Source organism: Micromys minutus, assembly GCF_963924665.1.
Source record: "Micromys minutus genome assembly, chromosome: 1".
In the NCBI taxonomy this organism is placed as follows: domain Eukaryota; kingdom Metazoa; phylum Chordata; class Mammalia; order Rodentia; family Muridae; genus Micromys; species Micromys minutus.
Window position 1 is genome coordinate 249,350,997 of NC_137969.1, and position 6,000 is coordinate 249,356,996.

A 6,000-nucleotide genomic window follows, 5' to 3' on the forward strand; every position below is an offset into this window, starting at 1 on the left:
ACTTTTCCAGGGAAAGACTGTTACAATAAGAAAACACAACGTACCCAGGATGAACCAGATCTAAGTCAATTAGGATGAATTTTTTTAAAAAAAGTGTAGGGAGAGAGAAGGTGTAGGCTTCAAAAATAACACCCCTTTGCTAGTGTTCATTTCAATAACAGCAAGGGGACATTTTAGTTTTTAATCATTTTTTCTTCTTTGAATAGGCCTGGATCTCAATAGAGGAATGATCTCTCTTAAAAGACCCAGTGGTAAACTCCTCTTCAACTGAGATTAACCAAATCAAACAGAATTTAACCAAAAGAGAGAAATCTAAAATATTCTACCGGCTTCTACATCGCAACCAACTTTAACTGTAGAAAGGGGGGTGCACACGTGTTATTCCTTATTTTTCTCTTGACGGATCTGGAAAACATTTTTTTAGGTAAACTGTATTGAAAATGTATTGAATGTGGTTAGCCACATGAAGTTGAAAAAAAAGTGGGAGGAGCAGAATTAAATAATTTGTATATGTGAGCAGTGGGCATCTCATGAGGGGCTGGGAGAGATGTCAGTTTGCAGGAGAAGAGACTTCTATTGGGACATATTTTCCTACAATCTACCAGGGTGCTTCATTGTATGACTCTTGCTAGGCAACACTTATTACTTTTTCAAGTGAACATACTTCATTTGAAGGCTTCTCAGCTCCAGCCCAGTTGACATTTGGGACTCAAATGTGCTGGGTCCTCAGCTGCAGAGGCCTCTAAGCATTGCTATTGTTGAATAGCTTTCCTGGACTCCATCTACAAATGCTGGAAACATCCTCCCGCCCAGCCAGAGGTATGGTCCAGTGCAGCCCGTGAGGCAAAGCTGACACCTCAACCCCCACCCCCACCCCACTTGACACCTGGTCTATAAGGAGTCCAAAAGAAAGAAGGACACAGATAACAATAGACAGGCATAGAAGGAATGTAACATAAAGCTTTGTCTCAGAACTTCTGCAGTGCCTTCACCTCTGTCCTCACCCCAATCCCCATGCTGTTCTCACTGGCTCTGTCCCTCAATCCACTGTATTTTAGGGAAATGATTCTTTTTATTCCCTCCTGATTTGGTGCTTGGGGAAGGAGGTACAACTCGGAGTTTCTGCTCAGAATCATGGCCACCTGCATCGAAGTGCACAGGTTTCTACAGGAGCCCTGGTTAAGTTCAGGTTTCTTAGATAACAAATTCTTTGGTCGATGCTTAATCTGTTTGAGGGCGCACAGGCTCCTTGGTTATCAGCAGTTCAGTTTACAAATCACTTGGTGTATGAAGCTTTAACAAACCACATTCATTTCGTAGAAGCAATCCTTTCGATTTTGAGTTTGGTTCTTCCCCAGGGCAATAATATGTGCTCTGTGGATGTAGACCAGAAATGAGGAACCTGTAGCTCCCAAATCATGAGAGGGAACCACCAATAAACCAGGGTACAGTGCTGCTAAGCTCCGTGTTCTATAGCCTAGGCAGATGATAACATTCGGCGTGTTTTTGACTCGAAAGGTGGTGTCAGTAGCACAGGCTTAGAATCCTACAACTTTCCTGGGACGAAAGCTTAATTTGGGTACAGGTCACCATCAGGAGGAAGGCAGAGTGGCACCTAAAGGTGCCTGGTCACATTGAGTCTACAATCAACAGGAAGAGAGAAATTTTTTTTTATTCCATTCAAGACTCCAGCCCATGGAATGGTGTTCCCCACATTTAGGGTCTTTTCCCAAATAGGAAACTCAGGGTGTTTCCCTTAGTGAAACTTCACTGGAAATGTTCACATGAATCCTGAATTCAGTCACATTTCCAGTTGACATGGAATAGAATTCTGATAGCCAACTTGACATCTAAACACATGACTGTAGCTCAGAACATTGTACATCTGGCTCCCAAATTATCATGTTCATAATGCATTTAGACCATCTCTTTAAAACACACACACACACACACACACACACATACACACACACACAGTATCAGGACTCCAAAATTCCAAACAGGAACTTATCAAGGAACAACAATACCAAAACAAGACTGAAGTACAGCAGAGACACCAAACCCTCCATAGCCAACATCCGGTGCTAACAATGGAGCCACTGGGGTATAATGGCCTTGAGCGGCCCTGTAGTCTGTCTCTGACCTTTTGTAAAGGCTCCAGACTGTGTCTGCAGCTCTCCTAAAAAGGCCTCATGTGATCATGGCACTGCAAACATTCTGAGAGACCTTTATTTTAACTTAGGATTCTTCATAGTTTCATGTGATATTCTCTTGGAACCTCCCTGCAGAGAATCCAGCCTTGCTATGGGTTGCCCGGCTCTCTTACACAGTGGTACAAGCCTCCACGACCCCCCTCTCCCCGCCACTCTCATGCCTCCTCAAGCAGTAACCCCTGCACAATGCAGACAGATTTTGCAGCCAGCTCCAGATGTAGCCTCCCCTTCTCCCACAAACACACCTGAAGAGGCCTCTATGCACCTTCAAGACAGCTCTGAGGAAACAGGCCCTTTGGTGGCCATTTTAGAGCAGGGATCCCCTGTGCTGGCATTCTAGGTCTCAGCTCCCCACTTTCAACTAACCTTTTCACAAGCAGAAGAACTCAATAGATAGCATCTGGCTCTCGGGCGCCCTGCCACTCTCCCGGTGCAGAGTGAGGCTTCTCAATGATGAATCCTTCACGTCTGTGACTTTAAGTTCGGCCATGCTTTTCCTCTTGCCAGACTGCACCTATTTTGCATCGGTGCCTTCATCTACTTTCTCTCTCACTGCAGATGTAGACAATAGCAGTGACACTGTCTGGATGCTGTCCTTTCTAGAAATTTCCTTTGCCAAACCAATTGGTCCTCTGCTTTAGGATTCAGGCATGTTCAAGTTCTCAGGGACCTGTGCAGGAAGTAGCCAGATTTTTTTTCCCTACCAAACTATAATATAGGTTGCTTTCATCCCAGCTCCCAAGGAAATCTTTGATCTCCCCCAGTCAAGGCGACAGTCAAGAATAGTCAACGCGTGCATACCTATTTGTACTATCACTGGTTTTCTGAGCTGGCAATGGTCACATGTCTCCATGAGATGTCTTGCTGTGCTGGAGCAAGAACTGTTTCCATGGAGCTACAAGGCTAGGATCCCAATACTGCACTGATTGTGCTGTCCTGCACAGGCCTTCTGTGTCACCGATGCTCAGTTCTAGTGCAAAAGTAGCTGCAGACAGAGCCTAACTGAGTGTAAAACTTCACTTAGAAAGGCCAGAGCTAGACTTGGCCATGGACTGTCTGACGGTTGTGGACCCCGGCTATGCGTGGCAGAACGGGAAAACTCTGCAGAGACCCGTGGGACGGTCCACACAAAGTAGATCCAGCCTGTTGATGAAACCATTATTTAGGGGATCAATCATGTCAAGGTAGAAAACGCTTCCCTCTGTCTAAAGGCTCATGTAAACACAGACTCATGTTATTCACACTGAAAAATGATCTGCTGATCAGAAGATTATTAAGCTCGATTTGAATGGAGAGACAGACCTAATTGCACAAGAAGAGAATCATCCCCCCTACCCCTACAAGGTATATGCTTCTCTCTCAGAAAAGCACGTCAGCTTCCTTGGCAAATGTGCAGGTTCTTAGTACCCATGCGCGGCACTAATGGATTTACAATTGCAGATCCGTCCTGTACAGGAGCTGGTGATGTTTCAGGCTGTGTTGACGATGTCTCTCGTGTGCCTGAACACTCATGCGAGGGATGCTGCCTTCTCCCAGAACAATTAGTGGCAAGCGGACCGCCCATTGCTCATATTAGTGTCAGCTCTGTAATATGGAGAAGAAATGGCTCATGGGCCGTGCCCCTGTGTTTCTAGCCGTGAAGAGCACGTGCCTGCTGCTGTACACCAGATGCAGCCCTGATCAAGAGCTGCCTCCACTCAGAACCTTAAGGAAATGAGACACAGCTACACACTGTGCCCTGGCTGGCTCCAGACACGCAGTCAGCACCTGTTGCCAATACCCAACTCCACATCTCTGAGCCAGTCCTGGGGCATTCCTGACATGACCCCTAGGGTTACCTCCTTTCCAGACCCTGGCCCTTCTCTTGGGTTCATCTCAACTTTCCTGTCACAGAGGCAGCTTTGGATGTCTACAGAACTTTGCCCAGCTCAGACTAAACAACTCAGACGTGTCCAGAGTTAAAACCAAGTACTTGTTCGCTGAGTGACCTTCAGTAAATTTCTGTGCAGGGGGTTTTCCTGTTAGGGGCTGAGTTATGATCACTGCATTGACATGTAAGATCCCTAATGTCTAAAACCCAGAGCGTAGAAGGCAGAGCTCTAAAGTGGTGATCATGTAAACCATCCTCATTAGGGTGCACCAGAGTCCTGGGGACTGCCGCTCAGTCTAAGAGGGGACAGATCTGATCGTTGATAAACAAAAGGGGAAGACTTGACTAACAACGCATGAGAAAGAGCATCAGAAGTCTAAGGAGGGAAAGCTGCAGAAGGAATCCACTTGCTGACATGACCTTCTAAACTGTGGTTCCCATACCACCTCATTATGGTAAACTAACACCACTCCCAGCCTCACAGAGGATGGTCCTAAAGGATTGCATGACCACTCTTGGTGACAGTCAGCACATTGCATGACGCAGCCGCCAGAGGCCAGAATCATATTGCCCATCTCGTGGCAGGCCTCTGAGGTTGCAAGGCTTATTTTGAGCTGGTCTCGCTGGGTTTTGTTTTAAGAAATTGTACATACAGGGCTCGTCACTTCAAACATTTTTCTGTGGGAGACATTTGCATCTGTGAGCGATTTACAGTAAATGAGGGCTTGTAACCTGTATACTATCCAATGGTATAGCAGCCCTGAGTGACCGGAGATGCTTACTGCAGAAGTCTGTTGTACTTAAAGCTACAGTGCTAACAGTGACCTTGTTTCTTGGTGTTTTCTCTGGTTGGTTTATCTTAACTGGACTCACCTCACGCCCACCCCGCTTTCTTTCTCCTCAGGCTTAGTGAAGAGCGAGTTAAAGCCTCAGGTCTAAGATAACACATGGAGATCTCTCCGGAGATCAGCTCTTCTCTCTGAGCTATCTCTCATCTGTACAGGAAGCAGACAATGATGACATTAAACTTCTATTTGTTTTTCTCTCTTGTTAGCCCATCTCCAGCGACAAGGGTCTGTCCCAGCTAAGAATGGAGTAGAAAAAACACCACACATTCCTTCTCCCCTGCCCCATATAAGTGACATATCTGCACAGGACACCTTTGTCTGCCTGGCCTGGTAGGAACTATGAGCAAACAAGGTTACCTTTCTATTTAAAGCCAACAGGAGATGCCCTGATCACAGAAACCCAAGCTTCCACCATCAAGCAGATGCTGTTGTTACGGAGTTATTAGTCTAAAGTACGTAAGTACCAATGTATCTTTTCTGTGAGTAGTTGAACACATCTTATGTGCCTTTCACTTAGCCTTCTTAAAGCCAATGGAAGCCAATATTTACTTGACCCTCTAAAATATCTTAGCCCATGTTAGTTACCACTGGGGGACATGGTCTTGGCTATTAGAGAAACCTACATATTGGGGTGGGTACAGCTGCCAACCATGAGCCCAAACTCCTACCATCTGTGCTTAGGATAACACTTTTTTGGTGGAAGTTTGCATTTATATGCCAGACCCCACAAGGGTTGTCTAGGATAGATAGAAAAGGTTTATATTATTATCAGGTTTATACTATTATTTCTCTTTAATTCGGTCAATATTTTATTTAACTTGTGTTTGGCCTGCAGTCTACCATCTAGCCTGTCCTATTTGCAGCCTTGTCAGGAAGTAATCTGAAATTATTTTTTTTTCCAAAAGACACAACTTGAAAGAGAACGACTTTAAATATATACATTCGTTTATTAATCTTCTGTGTATATGTGTTTATCTATGTAAATATATGTACACAGTGTGCATGCAGGAGCCTGTAGAGAGAGATCAAAAGTGGGTGTTGGATTCCCTAACCTTTTCAAAACCTCAGT